Source organism: Manis pentadactyla, chromosome 7 (assembly GCF_030020395.1).
Source record: "Manis pentadactyla isolate mManPen7 chromosome 7, mManPen7.hap1, whole genome shotgun sequence".
Lineage (NCBI taxonomy): Eukaryota > Metazoa > Chordata > Mammalia > Pholidota > Manidae > Manis > Manis pentadactyla.
The window spans coordinates 47,479,680-47,504,816 of record NC_080025.1 but is presented as its reverse complement, the minus strand read 5'-3'; the positions used below and the strand labels follow the sequence as shown (position 1 = coordinate 47,504,816).

General features: G+C 42.4%; 1 protein-coding gene across 2 annotated transcripts in view; it reads left to right on the top strand.

Moving 5' to 3' along the window:
• The window catches only part of ABCA13 (ATP binding cassette subfamily A member 13), a 390,923-nt gene that overhangs the window by 185,875 nt on the left and 179,911 nt on the right, over positions 1-25,137 (top strand). The window lies entirely within an intron of this gene.

The following is a 25,137-nucleotide window of genomic DNA, read 5'->3' as shown; positions in this document are numbered from 1 at the left end:
TAAAGGTTGTGATTAGGTAGGAAGAAGAAAAGCTATAGAAGTAGCAGGCAGAAGAAAACCTGGGAAGATTGATTATTTCTTTGACATATCTTCTTGTAGAGTAACTTCAGCATGGATAGGTTTTAAACTACTAATTAAATTGTGCACACACATTAACATAATAGGAATATAGTTACCTAACCAAAGCATACCTGTAATTACCAGCCATCTCCAGTGAAACCAAGAAAACCAGTTAGGCACCTTAGGCATTTGTGAAAACTTATCTATGATATGGTGGATATTGTCCAACTGAACTTGAACAGTCTGAGAGAATTCAGATAAATTAGAACAACCCATTCCTGGGGACTGTTCACATCCCATATGTTCTTTTAACAGTAAATAGTCTGTGGTTGTAAGATTTTGGAGCGCTACAATTTGCACTTCTCTTAATTCTTGGTTGAGTTCCAACAGTATAGATCCAGTCCAAATTTGTTGTTTTACTGTATGCACAGGCCAGCTTAGATATCTCCTTCATCATTCCCATGGCAAGTCCAGGAACTGGTGGGATGAGTGCATCTACACCTGTGGCAGTGCATGGATCTTTGTTGGGGTTTTGTTTTTTTTTTTTTGCTGATCATCTTCTGTCATGAGTCTTCCCGAGAGTGCTGATGTTGGAAGTTCTTTTTCATATCGTATCTTAGTTCATTTTCGGGGTAGCCAAATTAGGCTTTGATCCTCTGTATAAACACAAACAGACCCTTTGCCTACACTTTTATATGCCCTTTATATCATTGTGTAGAACTCATTGGAGGTCACCACACAGGAACTGCTTTTTTTTTTTTATCATTAATCTACACTTACATGATGAATACTTTGTTTACTAGGCTCTCCCCTATACCAGGTCCCCCCTATATACTCCTTTACAGTCACTGTCCATCAGTGTAGCAAACTGTTGTAGAATCACTACTTGTCTTCTCTGTGTTGTACAGCCCTCCCCTTTCTCCCACCCCGCTATGGATGCTAATCTTAATACCCCTCTTTTTCTCCCCCCCCTTATCCCTCCCTACCCACCCATCCTCCCCAGTCCCTTTCCCTTTGGTACCTGTTAGTCCATTCTTGAGTTCTGTGATTCTGTTGCTGTTTTGTTCCTTCAGTTTTTCCTTTGTTCTTATATTCCACAGATGAGTGAAATCATTTGGTATTTCTCTTTCTCTGCTTGGCTTGTTTCACTGAGCATAATACCCTCCAGCTCCATCCATGTTGCTGCAAATGGTTGGATTTGCCCTTTTCTTATGGCTGAGTAGTATTCCATTGTGTATATGTACCACATCTTCTTATCCATTCATCTATAGATGGACATTTAGGTTGCTTCCAATTCTTGGCTATTGTAAATAGTGCTGCGATAAACATAGGGGTACATTGGTCTTTCTCATACTTGATTGCTGCATTCTTAGGGTAAATTCCTAGGAGTGCAATTCCTGGGTCAAATGGTATGTCTGTTTTGAGCATTTTGATGTACCTCCATACTGCTTTCCACATGGTTGAACAAGTTTACATTCCCACCAGCAGTGTAGGAGGGTTCCCCTTTCTCCACAGCCTCGCCAACATTTGTTGTTGTTTGTCTTTTGGATGGCAGCCATCCTTACTGGTGTGAGGTGATACCTCATTGTAGTTTTAATTTGCATTTCTCTGATAATTAGCGATGTGGAGCATCTTTTCATGTGTCAGTTGGCCATCTGTATTTCTTTTTTGGAGAACCGTCTGTTCAGTTCCTTTGCCCATTTTTTAATTGGGTTATTTGTTTTTTGTTTGTTGAGGCATGTGAGCTCTTTATATATTCTGGACATCAAGCCTTTATCGGTTGTGTCATTTTCAAATATATTCTCCCATACTGTAGGGTTCCTTTTTGTTCTATTGATGGTGTCTTTTGCTGTACAGAAGCTTTTCAGCTTAATATAGTCCCACTTGTTCATTTTTGCTGTTATTTTCCTTGCCCGGGGAGATATGTACAAGAAGAGGTCACTCATGTTTATGTCTAAGAGGTTTTTGCCTATGTTTTCTTCCAAGAGTTTAATGGTTTCGTGACTTACATTCAGGTCTTTGATCCATTTTGAGTTTACTTTTGTATATGGGGTTAGACGATGGTCCAGTTTCATTCTCCTACATGTAGCTGTCCAGTCTTGCCAGCAACATCTGTTGAAGAGACTGTCATTTCGCCATTGTATGTCCATGGCTCCTTTATCAAATATTAATTGACCATATATGTCTGGGTTAATGTCTGGATTGTCTAGTCTGTTCCATTGGTCTGTGGCTCTGTTCTTGTGCCAGTACCAAATTGTCTTGATTACTATGGCTTTATAATAGAGCTTGAAGTTGGGGAGTGAGATCCCCCCTACTTTATTCTTCTTTCTCAGGATTGCTTTGGCTATTCGGGGTCTTTGGTGGTTCCATATGAATTTTTGAATTATTTGATCCAGTTCATTGAAGAATGTTGCTGGTAGTTTCATAGGGATTGCATCAAATCTGTATATTGCTTTGGGCAGGATGGCCATTTTGACGATATTAGTTCTTCCTAGCCATGAGCATGGGATGCGTTTCCATCTGTTAGTGTCCCCTTTAATTTCTTTTAAGAGTGACTTGTAGTTTTCAGAATATAAGTCTTTCACTTCTTTGGTTAGGTTTATTCCTAGGTATTTTATTTTTTTTGATGCAATTGTGAATGGAGTTGTTTTCCTGATTTCTCTTTCTGTTGGTTCATTGTTGATGTATAGGAAAGCCACAGATTTCTGTGTGTTGATTTTGTATCCTGCAACTTTGCTGTATTCCGATATCAGTTCTAGTAGTTCTGGGGTGGAGTCTTTGGGGTTTTTTATGTACAGTATCATGTCATCTGCAAATAGTGACAGTTTAACTTCTTCTTTGCCAATCTGGATTCCTTGTATTTTTTTGTTTTGTCTGATTACCGTGGCTAGGACCTCCAGTGCTATGTTAAATAACAGTGGGGAGAGTGGGCATCCCTGTCTAGTCCCCGATCTCAGAGGAAATGCTTTCAGCTTCTCGCTGTTCAATATAATGTTGGCTGTGGGTTTTTCATAGATGGCCTTTATTATGTTGAGGTACTTGCCCTCTATTCCCATTTTGCTGAGAGTTTTTATCATGAATGGATGTTGAACTTTGTCAAATGCTTTTTCAGCATCTATGGAGATGATCATGTGGTTTTTGTCTTTCTTTTTGTTGATGTGGTGGATGATGTTGATGGACTTTCGAATGTTGTGCCATCCTTGCATCCCTGGGATGAATCCCACTTGGTCATGGTGTACGATCGTTTTGATTTATTTTTGAATTCGGTTTGCTAAAATTTTGTTGAGTATTTTTGTGTCTACGTTCATCAGGGATATTGGTCTGTAGTTTTCTTTTTTGGTGGTGTCTTTGCCTGGTTTTGGTATTAGGGTGATGTTAGCTTCATAGAATGAGTTTGGGAGTATCCCCTCCTCTTCTATTTCCTGGAAAACTTTAAGGAGAATGGGTATTATGTCTTCCCTGTATGTCTGATAAAATTCCGAGGTAAATCCATATGGCCCGGAGGTTTTGTTCTTTGGTAGTTTTTTGATTACCGCTTCAATTTCGTTGCTGGTAATTGGTCTGTTTAGATTTTCTGTTTCTTTCTGGGTCAGTCTTGGAAGGTTGTAGTTTTCTAGGAAGTTGTCCATTTCTCCTAGGTTTCCCAGCTTGTTGGCATATAGGTTTTCATAGTAGTCTCTAATAATTCTTTGTATTTCTGCGGGGTCCGTCGTGATTTTTCCTTTCTCATTTCTGATACTGTTGATTTGTGTTGACTCTCTTTTCCTCTTAATAAGTCTGGCTAGAGGCTTATCTATTTTGTTTATTTTCTCAAAGAACCAGCTCTTGGTTTCATTGATTTTTGCTATTGTTTTATTCTTCTCAATTTTATTTATTTCTTCTCTGATCTTTATTATGTTCCTCCTTCTGCTGACCTTAAGCCTCATTTGTTCTTCTTTTTCCAATTTCGATAATTGTGACATTAGACCGTTCATTTGGGCTTGTTCTTCCTTTTTTAAATATGCTTGGATTGCTATATACTTTTCTCTTAAGACTGCTTTTGCTGTGTCCCACAGAAGTTGGGGCTTAGTGTTGTTGTTGTCATTTGTTTCCATATATTGCTGGATCTCCATTTTGATTTGGTCATTGATCCATTGATTATTTAGGAGCGTGTTGTTTAGCCTCCATGTGTTTGTGAGCCTTTTTGCTTTCTTTGAACAGTTTATTTCTAGTTTAATGCCTTTGTGGTCTGAAAAGTTGGTTGGTAGGGTTTCAATCTTTTGGAATTTACTGAGGCTCTTTTTGTGTCCTAGTATGTGGTCTATTCTGGAGAATGTTCCATGTGCACTTGAGAAGAATGTGTATCCTGTTGTTTTTGGATGTAGAGTTCTGTAGATGTCTATTAGGTCCATCTGTTCTAGTGTGTTGTTCAGTGCCTCTGTGTCCTTACTTATTTTCTGTCTGGTGGATCTGTCCTTTGGAGTGAGTGGTGTGTTGAAGTCTCCTAGAATGAATGCATTGCATTCTATTTCCTCCTTTAGTTCTGTTAATATTTGTTTCAGGTATGTTGGTGCTCCTGTATTGGGTGCATATATATTTATAATGGTTATATCCTCTTGATGGACTGAGCCCTTTATCATTATGTAATGTCCTTCTTTGTCTTTTGTTACTTTCTTTATTTTGAAGTCTATTTTGTCTGATACCAGAATTGCAACACCTGCTTTCTTCTCTCTGTTGTTTGCTTGAAATATCTTTTTCCATCCCTTGACTTTAAGTCTGTGCGCGTCTTTGGATTTGAAGTGAGTCTCTTGTAAGCAGCATATGGATGGATCTTGCTTTTTTGTCCATTCTATTACTCTGTGTCTTTTGATTGGTGCATTCAGTCCATTTACATTTAGGGTGATTATTGAAAGGTATGAATTTATTGCCATTGCAGGCTTTAAGTTTGTGGTTACCAAAGGTTTAGGGTTAGCTTCTTTACTATCTTACTGTCTAACTTAACTCACTTGTTGAGCTATTATAAACACAGTCTGATGATTCTTTATTTCTCTCCCTTCTTATTCCTCCTCCTCCCTTCTTCATATGTTGGGTGTTTTGTTCTGTCCTCTTTTTAGGAGTGCTCCCATCTAGAGCAGTCCCTGTAGGATGCCCTGTAGAGGTGGTTTGTGGGAGGCAAATTCCCTCAACTTTTGCTTGTCTGGGAATTGTTTAATCCCTCCTTCATATTTAAATGATATTCGTGCTGGATACAGTAGTCTTGGTTCAAGGCCCTTCTGTTTCATTGCATTAAGTATATCATGCCATTCTCTTCTGTCCTGTAGGGTTTCTGTTGAGAAGTCTGATGATAGCCTGATGGGTTTTCCTTTGTAGGTAACCTTTTTTTTTCTCTCTGGCTGCCTGTAATACTTTGTCCTTGTCTTTGATCTTTGCCATTTTAATTATTATGTGTCTTGGTGTTGCCCTCCTTGGATCCCTTGTCATGGGAGTTCTGTGTACCTCTGTGGTCTGAGAGGCCATTTCTTCCCCTAGTTTGGGGAAGTTTTCAGCAATTATTTCTTCAAAGACATTTTCTGTCCCCTTTTCTCTCTCTACTTCTTCTGGAATACCTATAATTCTTATATTGTTCCTTTTCGTTTGGTCACTCAGCTCTCTTAAAATTCTTTCATTCCTGGAGATCCTTTTATCTCTCTCTGCATCAGCTTCTCTGCGTTCCTGTTCTCTGTTTTCTAGACCATTAATGGTCTCTTGCATCTCGTCCATTCTGTTTTGAAGTCCTTCCAGAGCTTGTTTTATTTCTGAATTCTCCTTCCTTAGTTCTTGCATATTTCTCTGCAAGTCCATCAGCATGGTTATGACTTTTGTTTTGAATTCTTTTTCAGGAAGACTGGCTAAATCTATCTCCCTGGATTCCTTCTCAGGGGAAGATGTAGCAGATGCCAAAGCTGTCTGGGTTAGTCTTGTCTGGATCATATTTTTTTGCCTTTTCATGTTGACAGGTGCTATTGACTGTCAGCTGGGAGGGCCAAAATTTTCACTTGCTACTGGCCTTTCTTTACTGGGGCAACTGCGACCCCTAGTGGCTTGTGTTGGGTAATTGCGTGTAGAGTGGGTCTTTGTGTCTTGCCTGGCCGGGAGGGAGAAATTTCCCTTTCTGTGGGTGGAGTTTGTCTCAGGCTGCTTCTCTGCTTTCGCAGCGCCCGGAGGGGTAATGGACGGGGGGGCTGCTTGACTGTTTGCCTCCGTGAGGGGTCTCAGAGCTGTTGCCCAGGGGGTTAGTGCGCCCTGTTTTCCCTGTAATTTCCAGCTGCTGTACTGTGACCTGGGTTGTTTCCGTCAAGCTGTTAAGTCCCTGTCCCTTTAAGACTTTCAAAAAGCCCCCGCTTTTCTTTGTCACAGGGGCATCAGCTTCGGCACCCGCTCAGAGGTCTTACTCCCTGTTCCCCCAGTATCCAGGGCCCCCTGGGCACGTTCTGTGTCTGCGCTCTGGCCCGGATGGCTGGGGCTGGGTGTTCAGCAGTCCTGGGCTCCGTCTCCCTCCCGCTCTGCCTATTGTTCTCCCGCCGGGAGCTGGGGGGAGGGGCGCTCGGGTCCCGCAGGGCCGGGGCTTGTATCTTACCCCTTTCACCAGTCGCTGGGTTCTCGCTGGTGTAGCTGCAGTCTGGCCACTGTCCTGCATCTTCTGGTCTCTCTTTTAGGGCTAGTTGTGTTTGTTGTATTTTCAAAAGTATATATGTTTTTGGGAGGAGATTCCCACCTTCCTACTCACGCCGCCATGTTGGCTCCGCCTCTTTTCATGGTTCTTAAGATAGAATTTTATTTTGGAATAGTTTTAGATTTAAAGAGAAATTGAGAAGATAGTATAGAGAATTCCCAAATATCCCACACCCAGTTTCCCTTATTAAAACATCTTCCACTGGTATGGTGAATTTTCCACAACTAATGAATCAATGGTGATACATTATTATTATTATTATTTTTAAATTAAAGTATCATTGATATACAACATTGTGGTTTCAACATTCACCCATATTATCAAGTCCTCACCCCCCGCATTGCAATCACTGTCCATCAGCACAGTAAGATGCTGTAGAGTCATTGCTTGTTTTCTCTGTGCTGTACTGCCTTCCCGTGACCCCCCTACATCATGTGTGCTAATCATAATGCCCCTGAATTCCCTTCTCCCTCCCTTCCCAAACCCTTCCCTTTGGTAACGACTAGTACCTTCTTGGAGTCTGTAAGTCTGCTGCTGTTTTGTTCCTTCAGTTTTACTTTGTTGTTATACTCCACAGATGAGTGAAATCATTTGGTACTTGTCTTTCTCCACCTGGCTTATTTCACTGAGGATAATCCCCTCTAGCTCCATCCATGTTGTTGCAAATGGTAGGATTTGTTTCTTTCTTGTGGCTGAATAGTATTCCATTATGTATATGTACCACATCTTCTTTATCCATTCATCAACAGATGGACACTTAGGTTGCTTCTATATCTTGGCTATTGTAAATAGTGCTGCAATAAACATAGGGGTGCATATGTCTTTTTGAATATGAAAACTTATATTCTTTGGGTAAATTCCTAGGAGTGTAATTCCCAGGTCAAATGGTATTTCTATTTTTAGTTTTTTGAGAAACCTCCATATTGCTTTCCACAATGGTTGAACTAATTTATAATTCTCACCACCAGTATGTGTGGGTTCCCCTTTCTCCACAATCTTGCCAGTATTTATTGTTCCTTGTTTTCTGGATGCTGGCCATCCTAAATGGTATGAGGTGATATCTCATTGTGGTTTTAATTTGTATTTCCCTGATAATTACCATTGTGGAGCATCTTTTCATGTGCCTTTGGCCATCTGAATTTCTTCTTTGGAGAAGGGTCTGTTCATATCCTCTGCCCATTTTTTAATATGGTTACTTGCTTTTTGGGTGTTGAGGCATGTGATTTCTTTATGTATTTTGGATATCAACCCCTTATCAGATATGTTGTTTACGAATATATTCTCCTATACTGTGGGATACCTTTTTGTTCTACTGATGGTTTCCTTTGCTGTACAGAAGCTTTTCAGTTCGATGTAGTCCCATTTGTTCATTTTTGCTTTTGTTTCCCTTGCCCAAGGAAACGTGTTCAGGAAAAAATTGCTCATGTTTATATTCAAGAGATTTTTGCCTATGTTTTCTTCTAAGAGCTTTATGGTTTCATGACTTACATTCAGTTCTTTGATACATTTTGAGTTTACTTTTGTGTATGGAGTTAGTCAGTAATCCACTTTTATTCTTATATGTAACTTTCCAGTTTTGCCAACACCAGTTGTTGGAGAGGCTGTCATTTACCTATTGTATATCAATCGCTCCTTTATCATATATTAATTGACTGTATATGTTTGGGTTTATATCAGGGCTCTCAATTCTGTTCCATTGATCTATGGGTCTGTACTTGTGCCAGTACCACATTGTTTTGTTTACTGTGGCTTTGTAGTAGAGCTTGAATTAGGGGAGCTTAATCCCGCCAGATTTATTCTTCCCTCTCAGAATTGCTTTGCCTAGTCAGGTCTTTTGTGGTTCCATATGAATTTTAGAACTATTTTTTCTAGTTCACTGAAGAATTCTGTTGGTATTTTGAGAGGGATTGCATTGAATCTGTAGATTGCTTCAGGCCAGATGGCCATTTTGACAATATTAATACTTCTTATACAGGTGCATTGGATGTATTTCCACTTATTGTTGTCTTCCTTAATTTCTCTCATGAGTGTCTTATAGTTTTCAGGGTATAGGTCTTTAACCTCCTTGATTAGGTTTATTCCTAGGTATTTTATTCTTTTTGATGTAATTGTAAATGGAATTGTTTTCCTGATTTCTCTTTCTGCTAGTTCATCATTAGTATATAGGGATGCAATAGATTTCTGTGTGTTAATTTTGTATCCTGCAAGTTTGCTGAATTCTGATATTAGTTGTAGTAGTTTTGGGGTGGATTCTTTAGGGTTTTTTTAATATATAGTATCATGTCATCTGTAAACAGTGACAGTTTAACTTCTTCCCTACCAATCTGACTGACTCTTATTTCTTTGTGTTATCTGATTGCTGTGGCTAGGACCTCCAGAACTATGTTGAATAAAAGTGGGAAGAGTGGGCATCCTTGTCTTGTTCCCTATCTTAAAGGAAAAGCTTTCAGTTTTTCACTGTTAAGTATGATGTTGGCTGTGGGTTTGTCATATATAGCCTTTATTATGTTGAGGTACATACCCTCTGTACCCATTTTGTTGAGAATTTTTATCATGAATGGATGTTGAATTTTGTCAAATGCCTTTTCAGCATCTATGGAGATGATCACATGATTTTTGTCTTTCTTTTTGTTGATGTGGTGTATGTTGATGGATTTTCAACTACTGTACCATCTTTGCATCCCTGGAATGAATCCCATTTGGTCATGATGGATGATCTTTTTGATGTATTTTTGAATTCAGTTTGCTAATATTTTGTTGAAGATTTTTGCATCTATGTCCATAAAGAATATTGGTCTGTAATTTTTCTTTTTTTGTGATATCTTTGTCTGGTTTTGGTGTTAGAATGATGCTGGCCTCATGGAATGAGTTTGGAAGTATTTCTTCTCTTCTACCTTTTGGAAATCTTTAAGGAGGATGGGTGTTAGGCCTTCTCTAAATGTTTGATAAAATTTAGTGGTAAAGTCATCTGATCCAGAGGTTTTGTTCTCAGGTAGTTTTTTGATTACCAATCCAATTTCATTGCTGATGAGTGGTCTGTTCAGATTTTCTGTTTCTTCCTAGGTATGTCTTGGAAGGTTGCATTTTTTTAAGTCCATTTCTTCTCGGTTATCCAATTTGTTAGCATATAATTTTTCACAGTGTTCTCTAATAATGCTTTGTAATTCTGTGGTGTCTGTAGTGATTTTTCCTTTCTCATTTCTGATTCTGTTTATGTGTGCAGACTCTCTTTTTTTCTTGATTTGTCTGGCTAGGAGTTTATCTATTTTGTTTATTTTCTTGAAGAACCAGCTCCTGGTTTCACTGATTGTTTCTCTTCTTATAGTCTTCTCAATTTTATTTGTTTCTTCTCTGATCTTGATTATGTTCCTCCTTCTACTGACTTTGGGCCTCATTTGTTTTGCTTCTTCTAGTTCCCTTAATTGTGAGTTTAGACTGTTCATTTGGGATGATTATTCTTTCTTGAGGTAAACCTATATTGCAATATACTTGCCTCTTAGAACTACCTTTGCTGTGTCCCACAGGTTTTGTGGTGTTGAGTTGTTGTTGTCATTTGTCTCCATATATTGCTTGATCTCTGTTTTTATTTGGTCACTGATCTATTGATTATTTAGGAGAATGTTGTTAAGCCTCCATGTGTTTGTGGGCTTTTTTGTTTTCTTTGCATAATTTATTTCTAGTTTCATACTTTTGTGGTCTGAGAAGCTGGTTGGCACAATTTCAATCCTTCTGAATTTACTGAGTCACTTTTTGTGGACTAGTACATGATCTATCCTGTAAAATGTTCCATGTGCACTTGAGAAGAATGTGTATCCTGTTGCTTTTGAGTGGAGTGTTCTGTAGATGTCTGTTAGTTTCCATCTGTTCTAATGTGTTGTTCAGTGCCTCTGTCTCCTTACTTATTTTCTTTCTGGTTGATGTGTCCTTTGGAATAAGTGGTGTGTTGAATTCTTCTAAAGTGAATGCATTGCATTTTATTTTCCCCTTTAATTCTGTTAATATTTGTTTCAATATTTAGGTGCTCCTATATTGGGTGCATAGATATTTATAAAGGTTATATTTCTTGTTGGACTGACCCCTTTATCATTATATATTGTCCTTCTTTGTCTCTTGTTACTTTATTTGTCTTGAAGTTTATTTTATCTAATACAAGTGTTGCTACTCCTGCTTTTTGCCCCCTATTATTTGCATGAAATGTCTTTTTCCATCCCTTCACTTTTAGTCTTTTTGTCTTTGTATGTCTTTGGGTTGGAAGTGAGTCTCTTGTAGGCAGCATATAGATGGATCTTGTTTTTTATATATGCAGTGACTCTATGTATTTTGATTGGTACATTCAGTCCATTTACATTTAGGGTGATTATCAATAGATATGTACGTTTTGCCATTGCAGACTTTAGACTCATGCTTACCAGAGGTTCAAGGGTGGCTTCCTTACTATCTAACAGTCTATCTTAACTCTCTTATTATGGTATTACAAACACAATGTAGAGGTTCTTTTTTTCCCCCCTTCTTCTTCCTCCTCCATTCTTTATATATTATTTGTCATATTCTGTACTCTTTGTGTAACCCTTGACTAACTTTGTTACTAGTTGCTTTAATTTTACATTTGCTTAGTAATTAATTTGTCTACTTCCTTTACTGTGGTTTTATTTTCTCTGGTCACAGCTATATAGCCTTAGGAGCACTTCCATCTAGAGCACTGTGGAGATGGTTTGTGGGCAGTGAATTACCTCAACTTTCACTTCTCTGGAAACTGTTTAATCCCTACTTCAAATTTAAGTGATAATCTTGCTGGATTGAGTATGCTTAGTTGAAGGTCCTTCTGCTTCATTGCATTAAGGGTATCATGCCACTCACTTCTGGCCTGTAAGGTTTCTGCTGAGAAATCTACTGATAGCCTGATGGGTTTTCCTTTGTATGTGATCTTTACCTGTCTCTGGATGCTTTTACTACTCTGCTCTGTCCTTATCCTTGATCTTTGCCATTTTAATTATTATATGTCCTGGTGTTTTCTTCCTAGGGTCCCTTGTGTTGAGAGATCTGTATACTTTCATGACCTGAGAGACTATTTTTCCTTCACAGATTGAGGAAGTTTTCTGAAATTATTTCTTCAAAGTGACTTGTATTCCTTTTTCTCTCTCTACTTCTAATGGTACCCCTATAATGCAAATATTGTTCCTTTTGGATTGGTCACACAGTTCTCTCATTATTCTTTCATTCCTAGAGATCCTTTTTTCTCTCTGTGCCTCAACTTCTTTGTATTCCTGTTCTCTGATTTCTATTTCACTTAGTGTCTCTTCTACCTCATCTAATCTACTTTTAAATTCCCCCATTATATGTTTCATTTCAAATACTGTATTTTTCAAAGTTTTTATCTCTTTCTTGAAGTCCTCCCTGAGATATTGAATATTTTTCTCTAGCTCTGTGAGCATGTTTATGATTTTTATTTTGAAACATTTATCAAGAAGATTGTTGATTTCAGTTTCCCTTAGCCCTCTTTCTGCTGTTTTTTACCTGAAGTTTTGTTCTTTTGCCATTTCATTTTTTTAGTGTTTACTATGGAATGATAAGTTTGTGTAGGTGGCACCCTGCACTACCTAGAAGCTACTCTTTGGAGCAGCTGAACACCTGCACCAATAGTGCCAGTTGCAAGTGAACAGAACCAGCACCTGCTGGAAGGAAAGAGCCCTTTCCTGCCTTCCCAGATATAGCACCTGCCTCCACTGCCAGGTCCACTGGGCCAAGCATGCAGGGAGGGATTCTGTGTTGTACCCCTGTAGTTGCCATTGGTGGGGCCATCTTCCTGCTGGCCTGGTGCAATGGTGGTGGCAGCAGGTTTGCAGGCAGGTGCAGGCTGGGAGGAAGGAGCAGTAGGCTGTGGGTTGCAGTGGGGGGGTCTTGGGGCTGTGTTGCCAGCCGGGGCATGGAGCGTCTGAGGCTCTTGAGAGTTCCAACCTGCTGAGCTGTGTGTGCTGGAACAATTTTGTCTCCCTGCCCTTTTTCCTGAGCTGTGAGCCCTGTGTAATCCTTATCCCTTCAGTGCCCCTCTCACTACTGGGAAGTCTTTCAAACTTCCTGCCTTTCTTTTGTCCCAGGGGGACCGGTTATGTTTACCCATTCTCCATAAGCTCCTGGAATCTCAGTTTCTCCCAGTATTCCACTCTCTTTGCTTTCCAGTCCCACTAATTCCAAAGCACCACGTAATGTGGGTTTGTGCTCCATCTCCAGGGCTGGGTGTTCAGCAGGTCCATCTTTTCCTACTTCCCCACTCCATTTCTCTTTCTCCTACCCATGGAATGGGGGTGTGGGGAGGGCTTGGGGCCCTCTGGATCATGGCTTTCCTACTTTACCCTTTTCTGAGAAGTCTTCTCTTTTCCCCAGGTGTAGGCAGTTCTGCAGTCTTTGGGTCACTTTTTCAGGATTTGCTGTATTTTTGTGTTTTATGTGGTTTTGGGAGATTTCTGCCTCACTTCTCATGCTGCTATCTTTTTCTGACTCGGGTTAGTGTGTTTTCTTCATGGTTCACAGCCTGTGGGAGTCACATTAGGTGTTCTCCAGAAGAACATCACAGAACCCAATGAAAGGCAAGCCCTGTCTGGGGGGCCTTAGGGTTGGTTATGTGTGTGAGCCAGATCTGAGTTTTATTTTTACATTGTTATTTATAGAAAGTGCTGCAAATTAAAATAAAAATCATGGGTTGCAAATTAAAATAAAAAAATCAGGGGAGAATCTTGTGCCACTTTCCCTGTATTTTCCAGGAATTGTAATAATTCCCCATCAGGTTTGTAATTGTAATTTAGACTCTAGTTGGCACTTAGAGTCTAAAACAATATTAGAAACTTTAAATAACTACAAGAATTAAAATACCATGACTTTTAGACTGTCAACGCCTGAACTTTGAGTTGTGTTTGGAATGGATTTTGGGGCTGAAAGCACAGCAACATAAGCGAAGCCACTGCATGTGTAAATCAGTGTTGTCCCAAGTCGAGAGCTGTCATCACAACTTCTGTCTAGAATAAATGGTCATAGGGGATTGTAAAACATAAAAACATTTACAGTATTACAAACTATGTTTATATGTAAATGTATGTGATTCCCCCCAACTCTCTTAGTTGTTCTGTTTATATTAAGGTTGAGGCTCAGATAGGTTGATTTCTTTACCCCAATCCACATAGCTCATAGACGACCACTCTGCTGCTGGACCTGGGTTTTCTGATAGTGAGAAACGTGCTCCTTAAATGCACCCATGAGTTTGTGGGCAATACTCTGTATTCTGTGAACCTCCAAACATCACCTTGTTCTTTTGAATAGAGTAAGTTGGGGTTGTTGGGGTACACAGCCCAGCAAGGAGCAACCTCATCTGTAGCCTGGGGGGCATGAGCTACTGTCCATGTAGAAGGGTGCAGTCACTGTACTGGTCTCTCCCACCTCAGCTTTCAAGTCCCAACATGAATGCATTCTCCAAGATAGGCACCCTGTCCCCAGTGCTACACCAGTTTTGTGCGCCTCACAGTGCACCATGAGCTCTACTTCCTGACTCCTCCTGATTGTCACCTCCAGAGCTGGGATCATGAGGGAGTGCATCTTCCCTGCTCACCACACCAGCAACTCCCAGCGCACACTCAACCCTAGAGGTTGCTCAGAACTATTTTCTGATGAGCCATGAGCAAAACATTTCCAAAGATCCAACGAGCTTCTGGGAATAGCATGCTAGAATGGAAAGTCTGTGAGCTCTGCCCCAGCCAGTTCTGACTGGAAATTGTTCTCCCTCCCAATATGGAGGGACTGGCTACATCACTCAATTCCTGTGAGCCTCAGTTTTTTAATGTTTAAAATAGAATAATTAGGACAGTCAGAAATGGTAAGGGTTCTTCTTTCCTAGAGTGTGAAATGGTCGTGGCTGGGGTGTCAGTGGAATTAAAATGCATCTATGCTACAGGAAAGAGCACCTTTTCTCCAGGGACTTTTGGCAGACAGTGTCCTCCGTAAGCCGGTGTAGAGCAGGGCCTCCTTGGTGGTGTGAGTCAGAGCAGGTGTGTGGGTCTCTGTGACCATGGGGATGCAGCACCTGCAGCTGATCCAAGCACCGGGCTCCAGTGTGGCGAGGCCACACACCAGCTGTCGTTGTCTTTGGAAATCTGGATTACAAGTCTGAATATTACGCCAGGAAACTAGCAATTTGGAGAGTTGGGAACTTTGACCTGTTATGAATCACAGCTCCTTGCAGACATAAAGAGGTGGTGCCTTTGAGACCTGTTTCACCAGCCTGGGTCCCTTGAAAGGGAAAAGGGAAATAATTTCCTTTGGTTGTAAGGACAGGTTATTGCCAGCCATCCACAGGTTATTAGGCTATGGATTAATTGAAGGGTGTCTTATACAGATAAATTGAACATTCATATGTGTCCTGCACATTTGTTCTAGTGTAAATAAGTAAGTATACACCTGTTGAGTGTGAGCATTCATTATTTTATTGTTGCCTGTGTTTGGTTGACTCACTTCTACCTGGTATATGAATCAAGCAAGCATGTGGAAATTTCAATTTATCTGCATAATTTCATGGAGGTGGTGTTTCATTCTGTTGCTAATAAAGCAAAAAACCCTAGGAATGTTCCTGAACCAAACAAACTGGGGTCCACTTGTCCGATGCACAGCAAAGTGAAACACCGCCATTGGGATGTAGTGAAAGAAAGTAGCATTTATTTCAGGTACCAGGCAAGGATGGGTGGCTAATGCTCAAGGTCCTGAACTCCCTGTGGGCCTACAAGCAGACGCATTTGTGGGCAAAGTATGGGAAAGGGTGTGAGATCAGCTCGGACCTGATCTTCTGATGGTCAGTGGTGAGGTGATAGTGGATTGTTTTGGAATCTCAGCCTGAAATAATTGGCTCCACCCAGTTTGGGGTCTGTGTGCATGGTCAGCAGGTGGCCCATCTGTCATGGGTCTAACTTCCTGCAAACCATCTCAAGAATCCTGAATCAAGAGTTTATCTAGGGCCTTGAGGGGAACTCAGAGGCCTGTGTGTTCAGTTTGCTTTACCTTTTGCAGACTCCCATTTGCTTCAATCTCCCAGTCTAAGTCACACACTCTGGGTCACAATCAAGGGACCCAAAGTGAGTCCTCATAAATGAGAAGCCCAAGAGGCTGGAACAGTGATGAGGAAGCGTCTGCCATGCTGACCGTGGCCACAACAGCCAGCTGAGGACCCCAGTGACCGTCCACGCCTTAAATGTTAGGAGTTTGTGACTTCCGACAGGTCACTTGGAAGTAGAAACTGGTATTATCATCTTCTTACCTCGCATCTGGAGTGCTGGTGATGGGGTCAGAGAGCCCTGAGGGTTTTGACTGAATTAGGGAGACCCTGGGAAGGGCCGTGGATGCAGAGCAGGACTCCAGGCCATTTGCCCTGTGTGTCCCCCATGCTCAGTGCCCTCCTCTGAAAACCGGGAGCTGAGGGCAGCCACAGATAGGGTGTGTGGGGCAGACCCCTGACACAGTGTCTGATGCACTTCAACATGAGAGGGATCTGTGTGAAATCTGGGGCCTGCCGCCTGGGGTGCCCCCAAGGCTGGGCGATGCTGGGTGGTCTCCACTGTGCCCACTCCTGTTGCCCTCTCCCTGGTGCCCTCACAGCAGTGGGCAGTTCAGGAGCTGGGAGCTGGCCTGTGGGGGCTGCCTCTCCTTTCCCCACCCTGCCCCAGGGACTCAGCCAGCCTGGGTTTCTGCTGGGCCTCTGCCCCTGCCAGCTTGCCTCACCTGCTTCCCCTGGAGTCTGCCCTCATCTGTCTTCTCGGATTCCTGGCCCTTCCTTTTTCTCCTTCCTGGAGAGCTGGTGCCTGTTAGGAGCTTGCTGTACCCAGAATGTAGTCAGATTTGAAATCTCACTGCATGTGACATTTTTTAACAGGAGTTACCCAGATAACTTATCTTAAGCAGTATCCCTTTTCCCCAAAACCATTATGGTCATGGTTATATAATTACTGCTGCAAAAGGTTCCTTTGCACAGACCTCTCTTCCCCACTGTAGGGCACCAAGTTCCCTAGTTCTCCACTATTCCCATATTATCTGTAAGATGACACATGCATCTGTGACAAGGTAAGGGTCCCACCATCATCTCCTGAGACCCAGAGGAACATTTTCTGGGTCCAAGATAGGAATTTTAAGATATAGTTGAGTAACAGCTTCCCCTAATGATTATATACAGTTGTGACCTACCCCCTACATTTTATGCAGGCCTCATTGTCTTTCCATCATTCCAGAGGGACCTGGTGTCTTCCACTCACATTTACAACATCCCGACTGATTCTCTGCTAGTCTCTTCATCAGTCCCCACAGCAGACAGGGGAGCATGTGGTCCAAGCAGGAAGCTGGTGCTTGGGAAGCTGATGAATCACAGGCTGAAAGTTCATTTTTCAAGGTGCTAAAATAGAAATATACTCCCTAACTTTAATATACAATTTTTGTTTGCATCACATAATAATACTGAGAGCAAGTGATCACACACAGGTGAGGTCTTAACAGTAAAACTTTGCTATATATCCATAAAAATGTGCTGTGTAGATTCTGAAATTAAGCATTTTTGTATTTTAATCCCTCTATATTTTTACTGTTAGGGAAGATGTTTCATCATAGTATTAGCTTCTAAAAATTATTCTTGTGCTTGTTTCCTAAATATTCTTATTTCTTCTCCAGAATAATTTTGTTTATACTTTATCTATCCATTCTCCTTTTGGAAATTTCTTAATTGTCCTCCTCTTTGCCCTCTTTTTTGTTGTTGTTGTTAAAGTTATTTGGTTATTAAATTGCATGCAGTAAAAATCTACTCATAAATGTTGGCAAATGCCTAGGGCTTTGGCACCATGATCACAGTCAAGATACAGAGGGATTCCTTCCTGCTATCTTAAAAGAATGAGTCTTCCATGCATCTTGCCTCTCTGCAAACTACCTTATCTTTTTTTCCCCAGGATTTTCCCATCTCACGTCCCTGTTGTTAAGCAGCCCAAAACAAGCCCAGAAGAAGCAAGGGAACCAGCTGCTCAATTGCTTTGGAGATTGTATACGTGCTTCTCCAACTTCTTGCAGTAATTTCTACCTGGTACATTTAGTACATGCTTTGCACATAATAGGTGCTAAATAAATATTGATTGATTAGCTCTCATGTATTTTTCTCTCACACACTCACAGATGCTAAACACATTGCCTGTCTTAAAGACAACTGTAGTCAAAGTCAAGTATATTTTACGTATTTCAGATATGAGATTTCACAAAATGTAATATTCTATTTGAATCTGCTTGAGAAAGATATCTTAAATTGGAGAAAGATTAAGTGCCTTTGAACAAGTTTCTTTTGTTTGGTGTAGTCTATAAAATATCTGTCTCAGCCAATTTTGCCTATTTAAACTTGGTAAGTATTGACTTTCTTAGCTTGTGTTTGTTATCGACCCACCATTTGTTTGGCCGTGAACACACCAAGCATGCTTTTTCCTCTGTTCATCTGAGTTTTTGCCCGATGACTTTACAGAGGGGGTGGAGGGCCTGCCGAGGAGCACCTCTGACTCTGTGGCTAGAACACACATTTCATTTTAAACTGAAATACATTTCTTGCAAATCATGGCCCCAAAATAGACCCCCATGCCAGTGAGGCTGAGAGGTAAAATTTGGTCATGGTGATTACCAGGCCGGGTCCATTGCCAGTAACAGGGTCTCCTTCCGTGTGGGGCTGGGGACTGGGGAGCCCTGGGCTGTGCATATGAAAGACATTTGCAGTCGTCTCTGAGGCCGGGACAGAATCTTCTGACAATGCAAATGGAGCAAGTTTTGTAGTGTATTTGTTTAATAGACTGTATTGTTTACAATAGCTGTAGAGCAGTTTTAGATTTTTTATAGCAATACTGTCTAGAAGGTACAGGGATTTTCCCTGTCCCTGCCCCCACACATGCACAGCCTCCCCAGTTATTAACATTGTAGTGTATTTTTAGTAATTTTGACGTTTGTTATAATTTTCTGGAAAGGTCAGCATGCCTGTGTGGGCTGGGTGGTTTCTGCCATCCACTTGCTGAGTTTGGCACAGTGGGCTTCCTCTGAACCTTCGTCAAGAGGGTTCTGGGTATCAGTCCCTTGGGTGTATGAGCTCAGATTCCCCCATCCTACTAGCATTGGGAGGTAAAACATGGGTCCTGGAAGAAAAAAAATCAAATCTAGAGTGGGAATAAGTGCCTGACATTTATTTTTTCTTTAGTTTTTGAGAACAGTTTCTAAGAACAAAGAATTCCTGTACAGTCTTTACCCATAAGTTTCAGTGGCCCCAGTCACGTCCTTAAGAGCAGGAGGCTCCAGCCCAGGGCCACAAGTCGTGACCACTGCATGTCTCCTGAGTCACCACCAGCTGTGCTAGCACTCCCGTGTCCTTGGCTGTGGTGACCTTGGTGTTTCTGAATATGACGGAGCCATCATTTGCACAGTGAGCCTCAGTGTGGGTTTGTCACGCTTCCTCATGATGGCCTGGCTTCCACGCGCTGGGCTGGCATGTCACAGGGCCGGTGCCCTGATCACTGTGTCCCACTGCCTGGTGCTGGCGCCCATCCGTCCCCCCGTGGTGTGGCCAGAACTCTGTTCAGGTCAGGTCGTGTCTGCCAGGTGTTTGCACTCTGGGTTAGTTTTCCTGTGCTTCACTATTAATTATTTTGGGGGGCACATTTTGAAACTCTTTATCGCTCTCATCCCACTTTCCCCCACGAGTGCCAGCCCATCCCGCATTCCTTGCCCAGATAATTATGATTATGACATTTGTCAAGTGGTGATTTTTCTACCATTTTCCACCATTCATTCTGCCTCTAATTTGGCATTAAACCCAAAGGAGGCCCTTTCTCTCCACACTGTTTACTCATTTGTATCAGCTGGGGCTCATGGTTTCCTCGGTTATTCAGTGAGCTACAGTTCACTGTGATCCCATTTGCTGTGAACTGAAATCATGTCAGGCTTAGCCAGAGGCACTCCTGGAAGCTCGCTTCGTGTCTTCTACCACATCCCCTAATCTCTGAGTATCTTCTTGCTGATACAAGATGCTCCCAGCTTATCATGGCAGGACATTCCTGGTCCAGGATCTAGAATCAGCCATCCCTGCAGGGAGCCCCTGCTGCCAGCTGCATGCGGCCACAGGGCTGTTGCTCCCCAGGCCTTTGGTGGCTCTTTCTCTCTCTGTGTTAGGCAACAGGAGTCCTCCCCACATACACCTCCAAAGCTCACCCAAGCACCCCAGATCACTTGTTCCCCCTCTCTTTGCAGTTTGTGCAGTAAGGAGTTGAGAGACTAAACTTGACAAAGGAAACGAGCTGCCCAAAGTCAGGCATTTGAATTTAATGGTGGCAAACTCCAAAACTTCCCAGTTCACCTTCTAATCTCCCTGCCTTTGCAGTATTCAGGGACACATCACATCAACAGCCCTTGTTTTAAAGATGTACTGATGGTGTCATTGTCCTGCGGTGGCTGAATAGTGGGCCCCCAAAGACGGCTGTGCCGAATCCTGGGAACTTATGTTTCTTGCATGGGTCTGGCGACAGGTTATCCTGGATTATCTGGGTGGGCCTGGGAGGATCAAAAGTAAGAGGACTTAGGAAGGTGAGATGGGGAGGTGATGTCTTGATGGAAGCAGAGATTGGCAGAATGACCTTTGAAGATGGAGGAAGGGGCTATGAGCCAAAGAATAGAGGCTCCACTGGAAGCTGTATAAGGCGAGGGGTGTGTTCACCCTGGGAGCCTCCACGGGGGGGCACAGCCCTCCAACACCCTTCTTTCAGTCCAGAAGGCCTGTTTTTGCCTTCGACTTCCAGATTTAGAAGCTGGTAAATTTATATTGTTTTAAGCCCCCAAGTTTGTGGTAGTCTGTTACAATAGCAACTGGAACTCAATTACAAATTCCTGTCAGATAATAAACTCTGGCTGCCCACACTGTGGCACATCTGGGCACATCTGCCGAGCCCTGTATCTGGGGAGGATTGGCCAGTAACTTTCACAGTCCTTACCATCTAAGCTTTCCACATGGTTTTTATCTCCTGCTTCTTAAAAAACAAATGCACTTTTAGAAAACTGAGAAAATATTGCCTACATTTTTTTTTTGCTAAAGTTTCTGCTCATGTCATCCCTTGGTGGGATGATATCGTCACTGGCTTCCAGAGTTCGGTTGCTTCACTCCATTTCTCTAGCAACTGAGCCCAAGGCATGTCACACGGACCAACTCCAGGGTGTAGTCCATCAAGCTGACACTTTCAGTGCAGGTCGAGTTTGGGGTCTAGCTCTACTTGCCGATGGGGTGGGCACAGCACTGCAGTCTGCAGGATTGATGGCACCATCAGTATTGAGGTGACACCGAGTTGTCATAAATGCTCAGACCCTGCAGCTCCTCTAAATTAAGAAAACACATGTCCACAAATGAAGAATCCCCAAACTGTTGACCTTGTTCTTCCTGGAAAACAAAGAGCAGAAGTGCCGTAGGCTTCACACTTAGATCCATATTTTTGTTAAATTGTGAATTACTTTCACACTAGTTAGTGTCTTTGAGATTCAATTTCTTTCTTATTTTTTCCAGTATTGTTGGCCTATAACATTATATTATTAAGGTGTGTATAATGATTTGATATAAGCATATATTGTGAAATGATCACCATTATAAATTCAGTTGGCATCCACCACCTCACAGTTATAACTTTTTTTCTTGTGAGAACTTTTAAAATCGACTCACTTAGCAACTTTCCAATATACAACAGAATGTTGTTAACTTTAGTCACCATGCTGTATATCACATCCCCAGAACTTATCTAATAACTGAATGTTTGTACCTTTTGACCACCTTCACCCATTTCTCTTAGCCTACCCCCCACCTTTGGCAACTACTAATCTGTTCTCTGTTTCTACGAGTTAATGTTTTTTAGATTCCACATGTAAATGAGATTGAACAGTATTTGATTTTCTCTGACTTACTTCACTTAGCATAGTACCCTTGAGATCCATCCATGTTGTTGCAAATGACAAAATTTCCATCTTTTATGGCTGAAAATATTCTACTGTGTGTGTGTGTGTGTGTGTACATACTTATGCATATCATATTTTCTTTATCCATTCTTCCATGATGGACAATTAGGTTGTTTCCATGATGTGGGTTTTATAAATAATGATGAGATGAACACGAGGATACAGATTTCTCTTCAATATAGCATTTTCACTTCCTCTGGATAGAGTCCCAGAAGTGGAATTGCTGGGTCATATGGTATTTCTGTTTTAGTATTTTGGGGAACCTCTATACTTTTCTGCTGCACCAATTTACATTCCCACCAACAGTGCACGAGGAGTCCCTTTTCTCCACACCTTCATCAACACTTGTTTCCCATCTTTTTGACAGCAGTCATTCTGAGTGGAGTGAGATGATATCTCATTGTGGTTTTGAGTTGCATTTTCCTGATGATGAGTGGTGTTGAGTATTTTTACAGGTACCAGTTGGCCATTTATGTCTTCATTGGAAAAATCTCTATTCATTTCCTTTGCCCATTTTTCAAGTTGGATTGTATGAGTTCTTTTGCTTTTGAGTTTTAATCTCATTTCTTATTTATTTCATATAGTTAAATTATTTAAAAATTAATAAGAGTAGTTTTGACTAATCATCATTTGACTTGAGTGTCTTTTGACTTGGGAGTCCTGAGCTAATCCAGTAAATTCAAAACATTAGATAAGATTTAAAATAACTTTCTAGTACTTTATATAAAAGAGGCCATGTGTGGGTCCTATTTGATCCATATGAATTGGCTTCTGGCCTTTATTCAGTTGGAAATGCAGAGAAAACTCCAAAGGAAGAGGAAGGTATGTGAGGTCATTTCATACCTATGTCCAAATACCACCGGAAACCTGTTAAACTTGGGGGTGTGAGGGGTCCAGCCTGCACACAATAATTTTGTTGGAAATTATTTTGCTTGCTTCTGTTTTGTTTCTGTCTCTTCTGAACGGATATTTGTATGTGTTCAGTGACCTTTCCTAATCTTATCTATAACGAGAATGTTTAGCAGTTTTTGCATTTCTTCATCATTATCCTGATGAAATGAAGCATATATTTCCCTACCTTAGTGACCTAAAAAAATTTGTGAAGATGTGGCCTTCACATACAAATACTGATTTAAAGTTGTACTAGAGAATATGTATCAGCCGATAAGGAGTAAATTAAACCTATACTTTGGAACTTCCATTTCCCAGACTAAGCAGAAGGGTGATAGATTCCAGTAACCTTCCTGTGCATTTCCTTTCCTTAAAGCCATGGGTAGCATTCCATTCTGGGTGCTCTGGTTCCATGAGACCCTTGAAGAGTGGAACTTTGGAGGGTGCAGTCTGCTTCCATTGAGCATGGGAATTACAGAATTCCCAGAGTAGCAAGGTGATATCCTCCATCTGGGGCTGCGATGTCAGAGCCTCCTGGGGTGGCAGGCAGGCCTGCAGTTAAGCAGACGATCACTAGATGGCGCTCACACACTCCCTCCGCCCCAGCCGCGCCTTCACCTTCCCGCTGAGCAGGTTGCGAATTCCCGCGCTGCGCCCTGATACGAGGTTTTGTGTTGTCATCCGTCGTGACCCCCAGGCTCCTGTGGGATTGTGGGGAGCAAAACCACCGCCTGCATTCTGTTTTCTCCTCCAACACGTACGTGTGCTCAAATGTGTGCACACTCGCACACACCTGCACGGTCTCATTAGGAAAGGAGGGCAACGAATGCAGGAGCGTGATTATCTAGAATGTTTCTTTTGGTATCAAGATACGCTTTATGTAATTCACAATTACGTTTGAACATTAGATGAAAATTCCTTTTAGACTAAGGTACAAAGGAAAGTGCCTGCGCAGTGAATAACTCTTGACTCCCACTGTTTTTATCGTCTTTAATTTCATCCTTATGCATGCACCGGGTGAAGAATGCTCAGCCCACCAGGCCCTGGTGCCCTCCTCTGGAGGGCGCAGCAGTACTGATCTCGTTGGGCTGACTTGAGGGTTAAGTGTATGGCCTCGTGGGCACCTCCTCCTTCTCTGGCTCCTCTCTGGACCCGACTGTGCCAGCTTCCCGCCTGGCAGGCATTGGGCTCCTCCCTGCTTTGCACGTAGATGAAATAGCTGCTCTGCAATGATTCTGTTAACCGTTTTTCACAGGAGGCTGGAGTGGTGAATGATTTTCCCAGGGTGGCACACTGAGCCGGTGTGATTCACCACCGTTGTGATTGGGTTACCCTGTGTGGTAGTCCTGAGTTGGCAGCTTTCCTTGTGCTCTTACTGGGACTCAGCAAGGGGTTATCTTACAAATAACAGTAACCACATCAGAGCTAATGAAACCTTGTGGCGCTCCACTGGCACCAGGGACTCATATTTCTCTCCACAGGATTCTGTCTCAAACCGATGGGCCCCACGCAGAGAGATGTGCGCCTGCCCCGCCTACACCCTCGCTCACTGTTTCTCCTTGCCAGTGCCCTCTCCTCTCTTCCCCTGCGGGCCGGAGGCTCCTTAAAACACCCAGACACAGTTGACACCTTTGTGCTTATTTCCTCAAATAAGCAGAGACAGAATGGTGCGCACCGTTTACAGGAATCACTAGTCCCAGGAGGCTGCCAGTGTGGGTACTCAGTTCTGACATTGGGTGTGTGAGGTTCTAGCTGGAACTGCCCAGCAGGGGAGGCTGCAGTGAGGCCAGGGCCAGGCCCCTGGTATCCACATCTGCAGAAGAAGAGGGAGTGACAGAAACACTTAATGATGCTGCCAAGGTGAGGGTGGCAGTGTGCAGGGCCTGGCGTGGCATGTGGCTCAACAGGGACATGGTGCCAATGTTGCTAACAGCACTGCATTCTTGCCTAGTCTGTGCTCAGCACTCAGCCATCATCCATGGGACATTAGCTGCTGTTACTATCGTCCCTGGTCTATAGATGAGGCAACCCACCCTCCAGGGGGGTGCTGAATTTTGGGCACGTGGACACTGAGCAGGCCCCGCCTGCCCAGAGGGAGCCAGCAGTCACCCTTTTCCTCTGGGACTGCCACTGCAGGGGGCCTGCACCCTGGGGTCTGTTAGGGATAATCTCTCCAGCTCTCCAGTCTTCCAGCACTAAGTAAGTGAGTAGTGGCTTCAGGCCAGTCACTTACACAAACAGGGAACATGCAGCCCTTGGAGGAGCCACGTTCCATGGGGGTTTTCCATGTGATGTTCCCCCCGTGCTGCTGAAGGTTCAGCGTCATGAGTTCATTGCCTGAGTGACTTCTGGATTTCTGAGATGCTGGTACAGCGAGCTGCATTCCCCGCTGAGGTGGAGATGCTGTCCTATTGGCAGCTCCTGCCTCTGCCACCGCAGGCACCCTCAGGTTTCAGTGAGACAAGCAACCT